Source organism: Melanotaenia boesemani, chromosome 24 (genome assembly GCF_017639745.1).
Source record: "Melanotaenia boesemani isolate fMelBoe1 chromosome 24, fMelBoe1.pri, whole genome shotgun sequence".
In the NCBI taxonomy this organism is placed as follows: domain Eukaryota; kingdom Metazoa; phylum Chordata; class Actinopteri; order Atheriniformes; family Melanotaeniidae; genus Melanotaenia; species Melanotaenia boesemani.
The window spans coordinates 5759104-5780599 of record NC_055705.1 but is presented as its reverse complement, the minus strand read 5'-3'; the positions used below and the strand labels follow the sequence as shown (position 1 = coordinate 5780599).

The following is a 21496-nucleotide window of genomic DNA, read 5'->3' as shown; positions in this document are numbered from 1 at the left end:
AACAATCCTGCCACCAGCTGTGTGATCAATCGGTCACATGGCTGAAAGTAGGAGGTGTTTTCTCTATGAATGAAGCTGCTTCCTTTGGTCTCCACCTCACCTCGGGGTAATTACCAACTTCCTGTCACACTGAGATGGTACAACAGCCTGAGGGGGTGAAAGCGCCCAACAAGCCTCACACATGTGACTCTGAATGTCCACACAAGTCTATTTCTGTCACACTCTATGATCCGACTGGACCTGGGGGCCAACATAAACTCAGGAATGTCCACTGTTGTTCATTCATGCTCCAGGAAAACAAAAAGGCCCTTTGATGCAGCTGCTTTGTGATGAGAAATAAACAATCTCAGAGAAGTGGTTTTACACAAGTTAAACGTGCCAGTACAGCTAATTACCACATGTAAAAACACAGCAGCATCAAGGCAGATAACACTTATGATGTCTAATTGGCTGAAATTGTATTTATCTTCAGCTTTATTGTCTTTAAACACCGTGCACGTGCTGAAACCCGATGGCTCTCACAGATATGGAGATGTGCAGCTGCATGCTCACCATGCTTTTACACAACTGTTTATTAGCCGCACAGGTCAAAGTGCTCCAGCCGTGATAAGTCACAGAACACGATGAGCATTATCACAGAGTTGTATAAACTAAAACCTCCATCAGACATGGGAGGGTTCTGGTCTGAGATCCGCACCTCGATAAGGTCTGGACAGATCCTGTAACCTAAAGAGCTTTTACTTTGCCTGCCACAAAGACTCTTCGTTTCTTCCAGTTTCTTTATTTTTTTTCATGAGAAAAAACCAGAAAAGATCCGACAGCAACAAGGTGATGCCCAAAGACCTGAACCAGGACCTGAGAGACACATCTGGACCTTCAGATGATCCTTCTACTGTTGAAGCATCTGGACAGAAAGCAGAAACATACAAAGAAGAGCTTTGGAAAGTCTTTTAAGGATCCTGGAGAAGTGTTCCTGCTGAAAGAAAACACAAAGAGGTTCAGACTAGGATGAACCCTTAGAACTGGACCGACTCTGTTCTGCCTTTGTTTATGTTTCCTGTTTTCCTTTAACAAGATCAGGCTGGATCAGGACTTTTACTCAGGACTGGATTCATGAAAAGGACCAGTTCTTCACCACTTCAAGTTACTGGATCTACATAAAGGAGCTCAGCAGGACTCAGAAACTGGATCAGAAGCTAGAATATTATTTTTACTGTCTGATTCGTTGTTGAAGCTTCACGGTGGGTTGAAAATTCAGCCAAACTGTCCTTCGTGTTAAGATGAGTTTCTGCTAAAACTCAGAACTTTCCTCCACTATATTAACAGGAGGTGGGTGAGGAGCCCTGAGGTGACCTGTTCTTGTAAATCAGTGCTGTGCAAATAAAACGGGATTGAATCAAGTCATGGGTAAGTAAAGCTGCTGAGGGGAACATGGGTAAAGTTGTCCTGTTTCAGCCGTGCAGGCAACAACAGCACAGTTACGATATTTAAAGAAAAGAATTCTTAGGCCAATGACCTCAAAACACCTAATCAGATCATGTCAACTTAACAGGCCTGGAGTGATCTAATTAATGGCAGGGTGGATTTAACCCGCAAGGACAGGCAAGAAGTTTGATTTCATTAACAACCATGTGCCCTATAGTGATGTAGAAATTAATTTAAAACGTGTTGTGAGCAGCCGTGTGCTCAGATGCTGGTTTCCTTCACTGTGCTGTCCTTAATCTACACCCCAAAACACAATTCATCAATTCTGGAGATTAGCTCATTAGCTTTAGGACCAACAGCTGAAACCCGAACGATGCCGTTTTCAGCTCTAAACGTCACATGTCTGCCCGTCTAAGAGGAAATAACTCCACCATCCAACACCAGAAACAAAAACCTCTGCATACGAGAGGAGCAGCTGACAAGCTCCACAGGAACTCTTCACCTGTTACCGCGGCAACTGGCTCCTTCTCCCATACACTGCTTACAAATCTATACAAGAGCATCCCTCTTCTTCAAACACCACTTTTCTTCCCAGAATCACTTCCGTTGATCAGCCTCTTTTCACTGATTGTGATGAATGTCTTCATGGGTGAAAAATTCACATTTTTATCCACAGTGTTGATTCAGCTTCAGAACCACAACCTCAGGGACGTATAGAACTTATAGGGATGATTTTACTGGAAATAAAGGGTTAAAATATTCTTTTTCTTGTAAATCAGTAGAAGAAATGAAGCTTCAGGGTCAACAGCAGAAAGTGAATCCACACAAAGACATTTTCATTGCTTTCATTTCTTTGATTATGGACCACTGCAGCTTCTCTCTGACACGAATGCAGTAAATGAATCACTGATGATGTTCCTGCTGACAGAGACTTCACACGCTGTCAGACTCTGCGTCAGGACAGGAGACGATTAAAGGTACGAGAAGCAAACAGGTGCTAAGCTGACTCTTTTCCTGCTACATAACTCCAGACAGTTTCTCTTGCAAATACTCGGCTCTCGTTTAAACCAGTAAATCCAGCACAGACCCCAAAGACAACGTGAAGAGGAAATCAGCTCAGAGCACAACCATGACTCAGTCCTGCAAAGTAGCTTCACTTGTTTCTATCGAGTGGTGAAATCCTTAACAGCTTAAGCAGAGAGTCCCCTGAGGTGCAGCTGCTAAAACCTGAAGGAGGTGCGAGGGCATGGAAACCTGGCAGAAGGCTGCTGCCCTCGGACACCAGGCGTCCCATTTCCTGTCTTTTCAGTCACGTTCTGTCATTAACAATATTTACAATATTTACATCTTTACATTCCATGTGTGAAAAGCAGTAGGCAGAACTTAACTCGCCATACTCTGAAAATGATAAGTATCCAGTCTAATGAATATCTGGAGGCGTTCTGTCATCACTGATGACTCATCACTAAAACCAGTTTCAAAACTGGGAATGTTGGTTGGAAAGTTTTCAACAATGTAACAAAAACTTTAATCTGTAATCTGTTCATTTAACAGACAAATAATTTATTTATGTAAAAGTACTATGTAAAACTCATGTAAATTACTATGTGAAACTCATGTAAATTACTATGTGAAACACATGTAAAAGTACTATGTAAAACTAATGTAAATTACTATGTAAAACTAATGTAAATTACTATGTGAAACACATGTAAAAGTACTATGTAAAACTAATGTAAATTACTATGTGAAACACATGTAAAAGTACTATGTGAATCTGACATAAAATTAATATGTGAACCCCACGTAAATTATTATGTGAACCCCATGTATATTACTATGTCAAACTCACGTAAAATATGTGTAAATTACTATGTAAAACTAATGTAAATTACTATGTAAAACTAATGTAAATTACTATGTGAAACACATGTAAAAGTACTATGTAAAACTAATGTAAATTACTATGTGAAACTCATGTAAATTACTACCTACTCTGTTAACCATGTGACAAAGCACCTAGATCAGCTTCTTCTGCCGTATTAGGATTTTTAATATGAAATAAGTAAAAACTTTGTTGTTTATGCATAAAAAATTAACCAGGTGACCCCACAGATTAATCTATTTTCATTAATGTATTCATTTTACATTACAGTCATTCTTCTATTGTAACAGCTCTAACACCAAGTTTATTTGATAAATGAGAGGGACCGTGGACCACAGACTGGACTGGAAATCCAACACAGATGCTGTGTACAGGAAGGGGATGAGCAGGCTCTACTCTCTGAGAAGCTCAAATCCTTCAATGTCTGCAGCCACATGTCGGAGATCTTTTCTCCGCCTGTTACCTCCAGTGTGCTTTTCTTTGCTGCTGTGTGCTTGGAAGCAGCACCACCAGCAGACTGAACACACTTAAGGCTGGAACTGTGGTGGAGAGGAGGTGCTGAACAAACTGGTTTCCATCATGGAGAATCCCGACCATCCTCTCCACCACATACTGGTCAGACAGCAGAGCTCCTTCTCTTCAGACTGATACAGACGGATTTATTACAGATGACAGGAACGCAAGCTGAAGTTTGTGGTTTGCTGCTTTAAAAAATAGAAGCTGCCATGAGGAGAGTTGCTGTGGGCTTACAGAAAGTGTCATAAATTTATTATTTTCATCACTTTCTATCTAAAAACCACAAAGAAGAAAGAGCTCAGCTGGCCCAGAAGCTGGAAGCTGTGCCCATCTCACTAACCAGCTAATTTATTCTAAACTTAATGTTTCTGTCCCTGGAAGCCAGTCTGCAAACTGCTGATTAATATTCACTTTGAGAGAGCAGACATCCAGAAAGCAATTTACTATATGAGATAAGGCTTTTTCAAAGCATAGAACTGCTGCTCCTTCCTCACGGCGGCATCCCTGCAGGCGAGCAGCTGACCTTTACTAACAAAGTTTCTAATTGAGTCCCAACACACAAACAGGAAAGAGGCTTCTTAATCTAACGGCAACGCATTAAAAACGCAGCTTTACCGAGCTGCGAGGCGTTCACATTTAATTAGTTTAGCCACTTATATGACAACACGGAGTCACCATGCAGGAAATAAGTTGGCAGGTACCATCATCATCATCATCATCATCATCATCATCATGGAAGTTAGTCTGCAAATATTTGACTTTCTGTCACACACACACACAAGAATAAAATGTGAAAATTCTTCAGCTCCAATCATGAATTTAACTGTCAAAGAAAGAGACTAAAAATCTGACCCAGCATAGAGAAAAAGTCATTTATTTAATATTAATACTTCATTTTATAGCATTCAGTTGGATTTTTAAATCATTTTGAAAATAATGTTTAAATGAAAATGTTCAGGTAAAGACAAATATTTGTTCATTTAAAATATTTATTAAAGAAAATCATAAATATAAATTTATCTAAAACCTATTTCATATTTAACTATTTAAATATCTATACACACTTTTTGAATATTTAATCACACAAATATTCATGAAATTGTGTTTGTTTTAGTATCCAATTAAATTCTAAATATTTAATTATGTGAACATGTATACTTATTTAAATATCATATATTTTATTTATTGATTTACTTTAATAAATATCCAATAAAACATCTAAATATTTAAATGTCACAAGCTCAAATCAAGAAATTATAAACTCTAATTAAAGGGGGACCTTTAATGAGGCCATCTGATGTTTGAGGGTTTATAAAAACCTGCAGAGTCTTCCTCCTCCTCCTCCTCCTCCGCCTGCAGGGGTGTCATTGACGATGCATCCCAGCCGGCTGGTTCGCTGCTGTAATGTGGCCGAGTCTCCAGCCTGATGGGAGTGTGTGCTGGACAACGTGAGCTTTATGTAAGAGGCCAAATGTCGATCTGGAAGTTTCATGTTTTCCATGTTTAACGGATCATTTTTCTAAGCCATTCGGCTTCAACGTGCTGCCACACAACAGTTTCTCCCACAGGTGAAGGCTGAAAAAGGCTGCCACGCTGCAGCTCTGCCGGAGACACCCGGACGTGGTTCAGAGTCTTCTCCAGGGACTCAAACCAAACTGGAGAAAGTTTGCAGCCTGTCAACATGTGGCTGCTGCTAACCACAGTGATTTCTCCGTTTCCACGCGGCAGTGAAGGCCACACTCACACATCAACCGTCCAGCAGCGATAAGTCTTATCTGGAGGATGTTTGCTGCTCTGTGGCTGAACATCCACCCAGAACGACGCCTGGGGCACACAGGAAATACAGATGTGAGCAGACAGGGGCATTCGATCTACTGGGACTCACATGTTACGGCTGGCGTAAACACCCTGCATTATATAATCCTCCATGAACATGCTCTGTTACCAATTTATGGACGGACACTCAGCGATCGTATGCAGGACATAATGAGCAGGGGAGGGTTCATCTTTAGCCAGATCAGACAGGAGTGTGAATTCAGCCATCAGGCTAGCACGTCAGCTCCACAGCACACACCCCTCAGTGTTCTGGTTGTTTCCTGTGCAGGAACCAGAGGAAAGCATCTCAGTTCAACACATCTTGGTTTCTGAAGCTCACTGCAGCCGGTCTAAGAGCAGTCGTTATGTGGTCCTCTGGGGTGAATGTGAGAATCAGTGCTGCTGACAGAAGCTGGAAGCTATCGCTGCAGCTGCTACGCTCCCTGCATTCGTCTGGCTGAGCCTACACCAGGATGGAAACATGATAACTGAGGCCTGGACAGGTGAAACCTGCAGGGATGTCCAGTCCTAGAAGACTGGCTGCTATCTTCCATGGTAATAATCTTCCTCTCTGCAGAATGACGGACTCCAGACAGTTTGGAAATGACCGTGGAACTCTTATAATACAGACGCTGATTTCACAGTTTCAAACTTTATCTTCCTCTGATAAGAAATGCAGGATTTCCTGAATAACTGATGGCAGCAGGTCAGAGTTTTCTGCCTCTGATTAAACAGCCTGCAGAAACCTCACAGCCACCAAAAACGCCAGGACTCAACAGATCCACCCATTCATCCATCATCCATCCATCCATCCATCCATCCATCCATCCATCCAGCCATCCATCATCCATCCATCCATCCATCCATCCATCCATCCATCCATCCAGCCATCCATCATCCATCCATCCATCCATCCATCATCCATTCATCCATCCATCCATCCAGCCATCCATCATCCATCCATCCATCCATCCATCCATCCATCCATCCAGCCATCCATCATCCATCCATCCATCCATCCATCATCCATTCATCCATCCATCATCCACCCATCCATCCATCCATCATCCATCCATCCATCCATCATCCATCATCCACCCAGCCATCCATCATCCACCCATCCATCCATCCATCATCCATCCATCCATCCATCCATCCATCCATCCATCATCCATCATCCATCCATCCATCCATCCATCCATCCATCCATCATCCATCCATCCATCCATCATCCATCATCCACCCAGCCATCCATCATCCACCCATCCATCCATCCATCCATCCATCATCCATCCATCCATCCATCCATCCATCCATCCATCATCCATCCATCCATCCATCCATCCATCCATCCATCATCCACCCAGCCATCCATCATCCACCCATCCATCCATCATCCACCCATCCATCCATTCATCCATCCATCCATCCATCATCCATTCATCCATCCATCCATCCATCCATCCATCATCCATCCATCCATCCATCCATCCATCCATCCATCCATCCATCATCCATCCATCCATCATCCATCCATCCATCCACCATCCATCCATCCATCCATCCATCCATCCATCCATCATCCATCCATCCATCCATCCATCATCCATCCATCCATCCATCCATCCATCCATCCATCCATCCATCCATCATCCATCCATCCATCATCCATCCATCCATCCATCCATCCATCCATCCATCTATCCATCCATCATCCATCCATCCATCATCCACCCATCCATCCATCATCCACCCATCCATCATCCATCCATCCATCCATCCATCCATCCATCATCCACCCATTCATCCACCCATCCATCCATCCATCCATCATGATTTGAAACAGCTGTGTTTAAGCAGGAAACATCTAAAACCTGCAGGACTGCGGCTCTCGAGGACTGGACCGGGACACCCCTGCTGTCGATGGTGGAGCTTCAAACATTTTCCTAAAATTGTTCCACAGTTTTAGATCCAGTTTATCTCCGATTGATGAACTTCTGTCCATCTTTCCTTCTGAGAAACTCTGCCGCTCTAAAATGCTCCTTTTATACCAGTCATGTTACTGACCTGTTACCAGTTAACCTGATTAGTTGTCAAATACTCCTCCAGGTGTTTCTGGTTTTAGAAACCCTTAAAGTGGGAATGAACAGCGTTTTTTCCCAGGAACTGCTCTGTCTCATGCGTAGCAGTGATTCTCCTGCCCTCTCTGGTCCAGATGTGTCTTTACATCTGGGATTTTGGATCATCAACTCTCTGGGATGGACACAAGCTGAACAACTACGTTCCTGTTTACTAAAGTTAAAGAAGAAATGAAGACGGAGGAGCCTCGTGCTCTCCGGCCTGTTTTTCCACTTCAGCGTGTGGTTAATTGAATTAGGTCTGCTTGTAGAGAGACAACATTTCCCCGTAGAGGCACAAACAGCATGCCTGCAGCTCTCTCCAAGCTGCTCGCATAATGAATATATGATGTTAAAGGTCATATGACACGATTAGTCCTATAGAAGTAAATATGTGTGCTTAAATAGATTTTCCAGACCAGAGTGCAGCAGACATCCAGCACTGTACCAAGCTGCAGGAAACTCCCCGCTGCTGCCCTCCATAAAATTAGCTTTTCTTTTTTTTATATGCCAGACTGGGACACGAACAAGCAGCAGTCGGCTCGGTTTCAGGATCAGCTAGGAACGTCTGATCTACTCCAGCTCCATCCTGAACTGTTCAACCCACCCACCGCCCGAAACCAGGACCGTCACAAGGCTGGGACTGGTTTTAATAAAATAAAAAACACACAAGTAGGGATATGTCACTCACCAACAAGCAGACTCTAACACGGGCTGAAACATCAGGTCTGTGAGATAAATTTAGACCTGTGATATCCACTCACAGTCCAGAATCTCATTAAACCACTTCCATTACCGCAGTTCAGACAACAATGAACAGAGCAGGTCAACAAAGGTTGTGGATCCACCTGTTCCCCCCATGGCATGAACACGGTGTCAACAACATCTCTACCGAAAGCCAAAACCTGAAAGTTTCATCATCTCCAGCCAGGATTCACTGAACCAGAAGCAGAAGAATCTAAATTCTGCTTCATCATTGTGAATTCTGTTTTAACTTTGCTGCCTGACCTCCAAGAATGTCATTCCACTAGGATGAAGCCACCTTTACTGGAAAACTCCATTTCCCAGAATCCTCTGAGAGCAGTTTCCCTCCAAAAGCACTCTTTTCTGTTGGGTTACATAGATTTGACTGGAGGAGGACGGCTGTCTGTCATTCTGTGTCACAGTTTTTTCCTGATTGGTGAGATGGATGAAACCATAATTCTACTGGGTCACATCATTCAAATGAGGCTCAATCATGGAAATCAATCAGTTAAACCCAGAGTTACAAGGAGATTCACCCCTCCTAGTTCAGATTTACAGAAACTGTTTTTGCATTGAGGTATCTAAGCATAGCATTTGTATGGTACACACGTAAGTCTTTACCATATAAGGTTCTCTGTCCCACAGACTGGATTGACACAAGAGCATGCATTCCATGCAAATGAGCATCCTATAGGCAAACTCTATGATTGGAGGACACAGGACTGAGGAATTTTCTTTGTTTAAACCCTATATAAAACAGAACGACACATCAGGTCTGGAGGTCTTCGTTCTGGCTTTGGGACCTCCAGATTTTGCTGCAGAAATCTGTTTTGATGTCTGAACTTTTGTAATAAACTTCTTTTTATCATTCAAGTCAGCGTCCAGAGACTTTTTTGCCTGAAAGCCAATTTTTCCACATCTCCTGATCAAGATACATCAGCATATTTCTACAGGGATATCCACTTCTGGATAAAATAACATCCCATAGGAAACACTCCAACATAGAAGAAGAGCTGGAGATGAGTTTAAAGTGTAACTCCACCCCCTACTTTCTGCATAACTTTGAAAAGTGCCTGAAACTGCAAGGGTTGGGGTGGGAGGTGTGGGGTGATGAGGGAGCGGTGAGTGGGCGGGTCGGGATCCACGGGCAGAAATAGTTTGCAATAACATCCAATAAAGCACTTCAATATTTGTCCTGGTTTTTATGTCACGATGGAAACCTGAAACACTTACCACCAGGTGAAAAACATGTGTGTGTGCAGATCAAATCTTGAACTATTTGTGTGAAAACATGATCAATATGGCGTTACACAGGTCTTTATAAACCACATCCTTCAATACAACTTGATATACTTTATTTATTTAATCAAACTGGACTTAGTTCATTGCATTAAAACCCATTTAATTACTTCTGTACAAGTAAATACTGAAAATATTTAAAAACTAGAAGCTATTACTTGTAAATAACTTTAACATTCCAGTTTCACTTCATCATTTTAACATTGTGACTGTAAATCCAGCATTTTAGAGTCTTTCAAGCTAACGTGAACACTCTAGATTGTGAATAATATTACAACGATGAAAGTGATTCCTTTTGGAACACACTTCCCAAAAAAGTGAAGGAAAAAAAAAGAAAGCTTAAGTTTTCTCAGCCTCTGAAGGTCTCTGTCAATGAAATGAGAAAAATTCAAATGCTGGCTTTTACTAAACTAAATGCATCATTGGAAATATTTTTAAGGCAAAATAGAGGCAAATTTATTTGTATATCACATTTCATGTACAAGACAATTCTAAGTGCAATCTTTATTTATTTATTCTTTATCTGGAGAATAAATAAAGATGTTGCTTTCCAGCGCACAAAAAAAACAAACAATTATGCCTAAATGACGCAAAAACAGAAGCTTAGTGAAGCTAAATGAAGAATATTCCCAATAGTTTGGTGTGAAACACTTCATTTTTCTGCCCTTACTCCATGACGTCATCATGACGTATATCTGCATAACGTTAGCTTATTGGTCAGTTTCACTACCCACCTCATGAAGAACCAGTCAAAGCCGACCGGGCTTCTTGGGGGGGGGGGGGTTCTCAGAGAGACGGGGACATGAAAATTGAGGTTTTTTTATTGGAAAGTTTTGTTTTTGCTTTATTTTTTTTAAACTATGACGCACAGTAAATTATTCCAGCAGATGCTCCAGTTAACATGATAAGCTTATAAAACCTAAATCTGGGCTCTTTAAATCCTGGTCCTGCAGGTTTTAGATGTTTTCTGCTCTGACACACCTGATTTAATAAAGTGGATCTGGAGCAGACCATTCAAGCCTGGCCGAGCTTCATAAACACATCCCACACAGTGGATTAAACCTCCCCAAACTTTCAGGACTGACCAGCACATCCCATCTTCTCCACACGCATCAGTCTTTGATCTGTTTCTAAATCCGCAGTAATGCCATCTTCAGGCCGAGCCCTCTCTGAACGCTGACTGGAGCTGTCTTCTGATCTGCACCAGGAGGTTTGGCTGCTTTCACACAACAACACGATCATCTGACCACTTTGAAAATGCCTCGCGTAGAAGGAGGGAGGCCATCTTCAAGACTACCGTGTGATTAAAGTCCCCGCGTGAAGCGGGATGAGGCAAATGAAACATGTGTCCATGCTCTTTGAACCCAGACACCTCGCTGCTGGAGCGTGAATGACTCTGAATGCTGATGCAGGTATCCAACATGTTCAAAGCCAGCACAGAAAACATGTTTATCTGCATCTGTAGGAGTGGCTGGACACACGCGCCTTGTCAGCTTCTTATCTGTTACAACACATGGGCGAGTCAGAGACAGCAGGGACGAGCCGGTGGGACAGAAAAGCTGCAGCTGAAACAACTGTCACCCAAAAACATTCCAATTTTCTGATGAGGAGCTATCTGCTCTGAAAAGTACTGAAAGATTTCTTATCAGAAAAAGAAACACTGTCTCACTTCATTCATAGACATTTTGGTGTTTTTGGTGATCTGATCATGAGAGTCTGAGAAAGCTGAAGTAAGACGTGAAGCGGGCACAGCAGCAGCTTAGGAGGGGAAAGTGGAGCAGCAAGAGCAGCAAGGTGTTTGGTGTTTGTTTCTCTGAGTAGCATTTTTAATGATGAGGTGTTCTTTATTACAGAAAGCCGATCTGAAACATTGGACTCCTGAAGAAAACCCTGAAGCTGCAGAAAGCTTTGATTGAGCAGAAACTCCTGCTCAGACTCCCCCTGCAGCTCCTGTCAGCCTAACACGCTGTAATCTGATTAAATATACCAAACAGCCATTTAACGCACATGATGCTCCCACTTTATCTGCTCCGCGCAGCCCTGCCGTACATCCCTCATCCGGTTTGCACTTTTCATCAGAAAGCAAAGCCTGACCAAACTCCAGGTGGAAACTTTCAGGCGCACCTGAGCTGCAGATTACAAAGCAGGAATCCCTCTTACCTCCAGCTCCTGTAAACCGCTTGTAGGTCTTCCTCCTCCCTCCTCCTCCTCGTCCTGCGGCTGCCGCTTCAGTCGGCGCGCCTTTCCTCAAACATAAACCCGCACCGGGAGCGGGGCCGGTCCGGGATCAGTCCGCGTGCAGAGGTCGGAGCTCGTCACACAGCTTCTGTTGCGGTGCTGCCAGCGCGCGAAGAGCCTTCACCGCCGTCAGCTGATCGCTCAGTCCCCCCCCCCACTCACCCTCCTCCTCCTCCCACGTGTAAGGAGCTTTTCCTTCACCTGATCCCGCGTCATCCGCCAAACACCAGCTGGAGCTCTTGCCCTCCACCCGCCTCCTCCTGGAGGACCAGAACCCATACAGGACCACATGACCCAGACTGGGCTAAATATGTCAGAACCATCTGATCCAAAACTATGAACAAACTGAACGTGTCAGTTCATTGTTCCAGCAGAAAAGTACAAATAATCCATTTACTGGTCATTTTTCAGAATGATTTAACATGACAGATTTATTTAGAGCTTAAAGCTGCAGCGTGTAACCAAACCAAAGGTTAAGGACGAAAAATGTCATTAAAAGTAGTTTCTAATGGTATCTAATGACCTTACTAAAACAACTTGTGTTTTTATTCTTTTAGAACGAAGCAGTAATGGTGCGTTCCAGGTGTCTCTGGTCCATTTTAATAAAGACAAAAATGAAGTGGGACTGGACACAGTCAGGTCTGGAATCTCAGGGTCTTCTGAAAACTTTCTGAGTTTGGCCTCAGAAAAACAAGATCATGTCATAATTTCCCTCAAAAGTGTCTCGGAATTCCAAGTAGAACTGGAAAACATCCTTGTATCTACTCACTGTGGGTCTCACCACAGAACAAGACAGGACACCTGTAGTTACCTTAGTTACCTGTAGTTACATGTAGTTACCTTAGTTACCTGTAGTTACATGTAGTTAGTTACTTGTAGTTACCTGTAGTTACCTGTAGTTACATGTAGTTAGTTACTTGTAGTTACCTGTGGTTACATGTAGTCACCTGTAGTTACATGAAGTTACCTGTAGTTACTTGTAGTTACCTGTAGTTACATGTAGTTACTTGTAGTCACCTGTAGTTACATGTAGTCACCTGTAGTTACATGTAGTTACCGGTAGTTACATGTAGTCACCTGTAATTACTTGTAGTTACCTGTAGTTGCATTTAGTCACCTGTAGTTACATGTAGTTACCTGTAGTTACTTGTAGTTACCAATGGTTACATGTAGTCACCTGTAGTTACTTGTAGTTACCTGTAGTTACTTGTAGATACCTGTAGTTACATGTAGTCACCTGTAGTTACATGTAGTTACCTGTATTTACTTGTAGTTACATGTAGTCACCAGTAGTTACATGTAGTTACCTGTAGTTACCGGTAGTTACCTGTAGTTACATGTAGTTACCTGTAGATATTTGTAGTTACCGTGTAGTCACCTGTAGTTACTTGTGGTTACCTGTTGTTACCTGTAGTTACATGTAGTTACCTGTAGTTACTTCTAGTTGCCTGTAGCTACATGTAGTTACCTGAAGTTACTTGTAGTTACCTGTAGTTACATGTAGTTACCTGTAGTTACTTGTAGTTACCGATAGTTACATGTAGTCACCTGTAGTTACTTGTAGTTACCTGTAGTTACTTGTAGTTACCTGTAGTTACTTGTAGTCACCTGTAGTTACTTGTAGTTACCTGTAGTTACTTGTAGATACTTGTAGTTACATGTAGTCACCTGTAGTTACCTGTATTTACTTGTAGTTACCTGTAGTTACATGTATTCACCAGTAGTTACATGTAGTTACCTGTAGTTACCGGTAGTTACCTGTAATTACATGTAGTTACCTGTAGATATTTGTAGTTACCCTGTAGTCACCTGTAGTTACTTGTGGTTACCTGTTGTTACCTGTAGTTACATGTAGTTACCTGTAGTTACTTCTAGTTACCTGTAGCTACATGTAGTTACCTGTAGTTACTTGTAGTTACCTGTAGTTACTTGTAGTTACATGTAGTTACATGTAGTCACCTGTAGTTACATGTAGTTACCTGTAGTTACTTGTAGTTACCGATAGTTACATGTAGTCACCTGTAGTTACTTGTAGTTACCTGTAGTTACCTGTAGTTACTTGTAGTTACATGTAGTTACATGTAGTCACCTGTAGTTACTTGTAGTTACCTGCAGTTACATGTAGTCACCAGTAGTTACTTGTAGTTACCTGTAGTTACCGGTAGTCACCTGTAGTTACATGTAGTCACCTGTAGTTACTTGTGGTTACCTGTTGTTACATGTAGTTACATGTAGTTACCTGTAGTTACTTCTAGTTACCTGTAGCTACATGTAGTTACCTGTAGTTACTTGTAGTTACCTGTAGTTACTTGTAGTTACATGTAGTTACATGTAGTCACCTGTAGTTACATGTGGTTACCTGTAGTTACTTGTAGTTACCTGTAGTTACCGGTAGTCACCTGTAGTTACATGTAGTTACCTGTAGTTATTTGTAGTTACCGTGTAGTCACCTGTAGTTACTTGTGGTTACCTGTAGTTACTTGTGGTTACCTGTTGTTACCTGTAGTTACATGTAGTCACCTGTAGTTACATGTAGTTACCTGTAGTTACCGGTAGTTACATGTAGTCACCTGTAGTTACTTGTAGTTACCTGTAGTTACTTGTAGTTACCTGTAGTTACATGTAGTCACCTGTAGTTACTTGTAGTTACCTGTAGTTACATGTAGTTACCTGTAGTTACCTGTAGTTACATGTAGTCACCTGTAGTTCCTTGTAGTTACTTGTAGTTACCTGTAGTTACATGTAGTCACCTGTAGTTACATGTAGTTACCTGTAGTTATTTGTAGTTACCGGTAGTTACATGTAGTTACCTGTAGTTACTTCTAGTTATCTGTAGCTATATGTTGTTACCTGTAGTTACTTGTAGTTACCTGTAGTTACTTGTAGTTACATGTAGTTACATGTAGTCACCTGTAGTTACTTGTAGTTACCTGTAGTTACATGTAGTCACCTGTAGTTACATGTAGTTACCTGTAGTTACCGGTAGATACCGGTAGTTACATGTAGTCACCTGTAGTTACTTGTAGTTACCTGTAGTTACATGTAGTTACCTGCCGTTACTTGTAGTTACCTGTAGTTACTTGTAGTTACCTGTAGTTACTTGTAGTTACAGGTAGTTACAAGTAGTCACCTGTAGTTACTTGTATTTACCTTTAGTTACCTGTAGTTACTTCTAGTTACCTGTAGTTACCTGTAGTTACTTGTAGTTACCGGTAGTTACATGTAGTCACCTGTAGTTACTTGTAGTTACCTGTAGTTACTTGTAGTTACCTGTAGTTACATGTAGTTACATGTGGTTACCTGTAGTTACCTGTAGTTACATGTAGTTACCTGTAGTTACCTGTAAGGTAGTCATCGCTGCACCTGAGGCCACTGGATCCACTCACACATGACAAAAGTTTTAATGTCTGGAAGAAGTTTGTCCACTAATGGCCACCGTACATTCACAGCTGTGCTATACCGATCTTTACCACTAGATGACAGTAATTCTGACACACTGGACCTTTAATCAGGCAAGGCCGCTGCCAGCCGTTTGGGTGGCCGGGGCACCATTGTGTGGAAAACTTGAAAACATTTTAACCATTTAAATAACACTTTGATTATCTGATATCACTGTTGTTGTTGTTGTCCTCACTGTTAGGACAAAAACGCCTCATTTAGTCACTTTTTTTCTTTTTTTAATCTAACAGCTATTACAAAGTATAATTATCCATCATCTGGTGTTAGGGCTTAATCTTCTACAAAAATCGTAAAATTTGTCACAATTTACTGTTTACCACTAAAATCATTACAGGCCTATGCTTAGAATATTAATAGTAAAAATTAAAAATTGAATTCTAAAGTTTGTGCCCTTTCTTATGAAGACTTGCACTAACAGTCACAGTGATGGTCAGATTGAGAGATAATATTGTCCACAATGAACAAGGTTTAATATTGTTTTAATTATTTCTCGTCTGCATCTGCTCCAGTTCAGATACAGGTTATAAAATTTGCACCACAGCAGCCACAGTTATTCTAACAGGCTTCATTAATTTATATTTATCATAATCAATATGTTAGCTGTGTATTATCTGATAACATAGTTCATACGACTGGCCAACAGCAGTGTGTGTCTTCCTGTTAATGAAATCATCATCAACACTGAATCAGCTTCTCCAGTCGCAATGACATCATTTTAAATATGCTGTATTATGATTTGTTATAAACTGCCTGAAACCAACCCTGATGTTTTCTGACCATAAGGAAGTAATGCTGCTGGCCGAGGTCAACCAGCATGGCCGAAAATGCCAAGTGTTGTCATGTGAGTGGTTGGCTGTAAAGTCAATGTAACTGGCTACTGAAAGGTTTGGTTGTACTCAAACACCTTTATTGTCACAATTTGCAGAGGAAGGATTCAAAGGCTGATCTCATGCCAAAAAAAAAAAAACAGTTTAACAAAAGTTATTTGACTAAGGCAAGTCCAAACAGTTCAGTTCAGGCAACAGGATCTGAGGATAAGTGTAGTGATGGGGCGTACCATCGTCGGAGCACGTGGTGTGTAATCCAGGACGTATTTCCGCTTGTATCGTTGCAGAGGAGTGACATCACTGATTACAGGTGGTTGTACCATGTGACCAGTTTGGAAAGCAGCTCAGATCTGCCCACGAGCATCATTTGGGCCCTACAAAAGAACGTTTTCAAAAGCTGGAAAAGTTCTCCCTCTCCCACAAAGAAAGATGCTACATTCAAAAACAGTAGCAAAAGAAAATATTTTTGTCTTAATAAAAGTGAATAAAATCTCCCCTGAACATCATGGTTCCGGTTTAAACGAGCAATTTCACGTCATCTGCCTGATTAAACCAACTCCGTTTTCCAGAAGTGACACAGAACACGGTTACTCCTCACATCACATCACATGAGACTACATGACAAAACGGCCGATTAGCACACATACAAAACATTTATTTTTTAAAAATCATGGTTCATCTGTAGAATACATAAATTAATCCAGTGTTGTACAGCTGTTATAGTTCAGGTGATTGGAGCATTGGCTTGCAACATGCTAGGTGGTGGGTTCAATGCCCCCTTCAGTGTCAGGGTGAAGCAGGACAAGTGAGGCACCGAGGAAGCCAGAAGCTACAGAAGGAATAAAGGACAGCAGAGATGCCAAAGAGGAAGACATCTATGGGGGGATTAGATCATCTGTTTGGTCATATTGATTGGAGGACTTATTGAGTGGATTGTGTAAGGACGGATGGAAGATGGAAGCGATGTGACATAATACCTGTAAATTTTATTTAAATTTGGACGTAGTCCTTTGGAGACCATTACACAACATCCCTCTAATTACTACAAACTGCCACTGGGGCCCCAGGGCATCTCCAGCTCCAGCAGACGGTTAGTTCAGTCATCTCAATCCCGGTCTTCAGGATCCACTGCCCTGCATTTCTTGGACGTATTCCTACTCCAACACACCCAATTCAAAATATGAACTTAATTATTAATTAAATAATAAGCCATTTATTTAATTCAGGTGTGTTAAAGTATGACTATCTCTAAAACATGCAGGGGACATTTTGTTTGTGTATCAAGTTCCGTGATGGTATGGAACTAGATCAGGATTCTGTGATGGTATGGGACTGGATCAGGGATCTGTTATGGTATGGAACTGGATCAGGGTTCCTTGATGGTATGGGCCTGGATCAGGGATCTGTGATGGTATGGAACTGGATCGGGATTCTGTTATGGTATGGGACTGGAACAGGGTTCTGTTATGGTATGGGACTGGATCAGGGTTCTGTTATGGTATGGGACTGGATCAGGGATCTGTTATGGTATGGAACTGGATCAGGGTTCCTTGATGGTATGGGCCTGGATCAGGGATCTGTGATGGTATGGAACTGGATCGGGATTCTGTTATGGTATGGGACTGGATCAGGGTTCTGTTATGGTATGGAACTGGATCGGGATTCTGTTATGGTATGGGACTGGATCAGGGTTCTGTTATGGTATGGGACTGGATCAGGGTTCTGTTATGGTATGGGACTGGATCAGGGTTCTGTTATGGTATGGGACTGGATCAGGGTTCTGTTATGGTATGGGACTGGATCGGGATTCTGTTATGGTATGGGACTGGATCAGGGTTCTGTTATGGTATGGGACTGGATCGGGATTCTGTTATGGTATGGGACTGGATCAGGGTTCTGTTATGGTATGGGACTGGATCAGGGATCAGACGACGGTGATCCAGTAAAATTACTGGCAGGGAAAGATCCTTCTGCTATAATGTTTCTAGAAAACATTCCTCTTGCAGCCCCCGCTGCAGTCATGGAGCACTAACCTGGAATCAGGATGAGTTTTCTCCACAGAGAATAAAATAATCAGATTACTCTCAGGAGCATCTCGCTTGCTTCAAAGCTGTTTTGGTTTACAGACTCCTCGCTGATGTTTAACCAATGAGAACAGCATGACTGCTCCCCAAAGCCGAGGGGCATGACTCAAATTAGCCAGAGTGCATCCTCCTCTGAATGATTCATCGAACAGATCCAGACCCAGAGACGCAGTGACAGAGGCGACCAGGCGGCTAAATGCGAGCTGATGTGGGGAGGGGGGATCTAACCAGCTGCAACACAGTTAGTGTGTGGAGAAGCTGCACATCAGAGCACTTATTGTTGTTCTGTAAACTTGTGTTAGACATCAACCCAGGCCTGAGATGGATGTCAGCTGACATGAATGCTTCCACTCACACAGAAAAAAGCAGATTAACTCTAAAAATAAAAGTGTCGAAGAAAAACACCCAGCTGGAAGACCTGAGAAGTCCCAGCAGTCATTATCTGGTTGTCTGCTATTAGCCAGAAAAGAAGAGACTGTAGAGCACAGCCATGCTGGAGCTCACTGATTAATAAGTTGTTTCTAATGGAGAGCTGCTTATTTCAAACAGACATACTGTAGGTCTCTATGCCAAAGGCAATAAAATATAATTGAGCCTTTTACTTTCACATTTTACTGCTTTTTCAGCTTCTAAAGGGTCTGAAGATTCAAAACTGAAAGTCTGAACCAAACAGAGATGTTTCTGTCAACATAAAATACCACAAAATCAATCATATCATCATTTAATTAACATAATCCATGGCTGACTGGTTAGTTAGACACGCGTCAATCAGAACAGTTTAGTAATACGTTCCACCGTAGTCTATCTATCTATCTATCTATCTATCTATCTATCTATCTATCTATCTATCTATCTATCTATCTATCTATCTATCTATCTATCTATCTATCTATCTATCTATCTATCTATCGACTGTAGATGGTGTGATCTCTAAAGTACATACCACATTCAGTAGAAATGAATCCTTTTACAAGCCATTCACAACCTCGTGCCTTTTTACATTTCTGTACATATCGTTGTTCCTGTCCGTACCCTCAGTTCTTCATCTACTCATTTCACTGTCCCTTAGTTTGATATTTATTCTATTTTAATTACTTTATTGCTATGTACAACATTTTATTTATATTTTTTATTATTTACTGTATTTTTTTTGCCTTGTTTTTATGTGTGCGGTGACCTTGAAGGTCATGAAGGTTTAATGTAAATTAAGTGTATTATTATTATTATTATTATTATTATTATTATTTTTATTTTTATTATTTTTTTTTTTTATTAAAGTCTGAGGAACATTTTTCTGAAACTGTTCCACAGTTTTAGAGCCATTTTGTCTCACATTGGAGAAGCTCTGTCCATCTTTCCATTTGAGAGACTCTGCCTCTCTGAAGTGCTCTAGTGTTACTGAACAACCCTCCTACATGACTGACGTGGGATGGCTGTCCTGTTTGCATCATATCAGCAGTATAAATCAAACTCTGAGTTGTCTTTAGTTTTACCAGTTCAGGATCAACGTGATGATGTAAATCCAGAATAATGACAGTTTTCAGATTTATTTTCTTTATTCTGTTTTCGCTCAAACTTCCAACTTCTTACTGATTCATTTAGCTAACGTTCTGTCCTGCAGCTCCAGCCGTGCGGCTGTAGTAGGAGTTGCATCTCCTCAGCTACAGATACAAACCTTCTAGGCTGAAATCTTGCAGCGTGTTCTCTGCACCTCCGTCTCAGCACTTGTCACACAAACACCAAGCATAATATTTAAGACATGTTTTCTTTCATTTCCCACTGGTAACAACACAACCACTTACCACAAACCTTCATAAACCGCACTGACTGCATTATTCATTCAAATACTCAAGACACATTTTACACAGTGAAACTGCAGCAAAACCTCATTAAACAGAGACATGCATGAAAAACAAGCCTGATAACAAAACGATGGTACCTACACACACACACTCATACACACACACACACACATTCAGACTTTAAAGATCCCACCATCTAGAGTGTATGATATCATCAGAAAATTCAGAGAATCGGGTGGAATCTCTGTATGCATGGGACTAGAATGAAGTCAAATTTGGTCTGTAGATGTTTACAGTAAGTTGTTAAAGAGGGGATACTACAGAATGGTCAACATCACCCTTCCAACTTTCCACGTGTTTTTGTCATATTCATGCTTGTCTGGAGAACTGATGTTTCTTCACGCTGCTCTTCAGCAGGTCAGCTGGTCTTCTTCCAGGTTTGTGTCCCCTAAAAACAAACCTGCTCCCTTTAACTGAACCTTGTAGAAGAAATTTTACTTATCATGTCTTATTGCTTCATATATTCACTTTGTAAAGAGTTCATTTATCCCATCATTTCTTTAATTATTTCTTTATTCATCTATACACTGATTGTAACTATATTACACTTCTTACATTTTTACTCATCATGCTTTGATTCATTTTAAGGTTTATTCTCTTCATACATGCTCTGTTAAAGGTTCACTACGAGGGTAAGATGACCTTTATCTGGTCCTTCCTCAGACTGGTTCTGGTGGAAACACAATGATGTGATGCTGCTTTGACGCCAGTCGTGTGTCCGCTCAAGGTCTTCAGGGAGGAGGATTCTTCCAACAGAAATGTAGAACTATTGTTTTCCTCTTTCCTCCCCAGAGTTTCTTCCGACTTCATGCGAGTGAGATGACGATGCTGCAGGTATTTGTTCTTTTTCCTAAATAAACGTTACAGTTTCTCTCAGCCAGACTCTGGTTCTACAACAAGCTCACACCTGTACGGAGGTTTGTTTACAGCTTCGGTGGATTTGTGTGTAATGTTTGAGCTTTTTTTAGGCAGTCAGGTTACTCAAGGTTCAGTTTATGGGTTCAGCACCTTTCCATCCAGACCCAGACATGTCAGGAAGGACTGGACCCCTGCTGGCCCTCCTCCGGTCGGGTCAGCCAGCTGATCCGTTTCACCGCTCCACTTATTCTCACACATCCAGCCATTTTCTAGCTTCTAACCTTCATGATTACGGTTTTCTCCATGTTCATTTCTTCATGCATGTTGATCTATGGTTGGTCAAAGTTGTAGATTCATCCAGAACTCT

The 21496-nt window shown here is 41.5% G+C and overlaps 1 protein-coding gene across 2 annotated transcripts in view; it reads right to left on the bottom strand.

The window, feature by feature from the left end:
* Positions 1 to 12162, bottom strand: part of LOC121635558 (prolactin receptor-like) — a 40506-nt gene extending 28344 nt beyond the window's left edge. For both annotated transcript variants that reach the window (XM_041978789.1, XM_041978790.1), the window contains exon 1: positions 11962 to 12162. The gene's annotated coding sequence lies outside the window, so the exon portion shown is untranslated. The remainder of the gene's footprint in view (positions 1 to 11961) is intronic.
* Positions 12163 to 21496: the final 9334 nt, after the last annotated feature.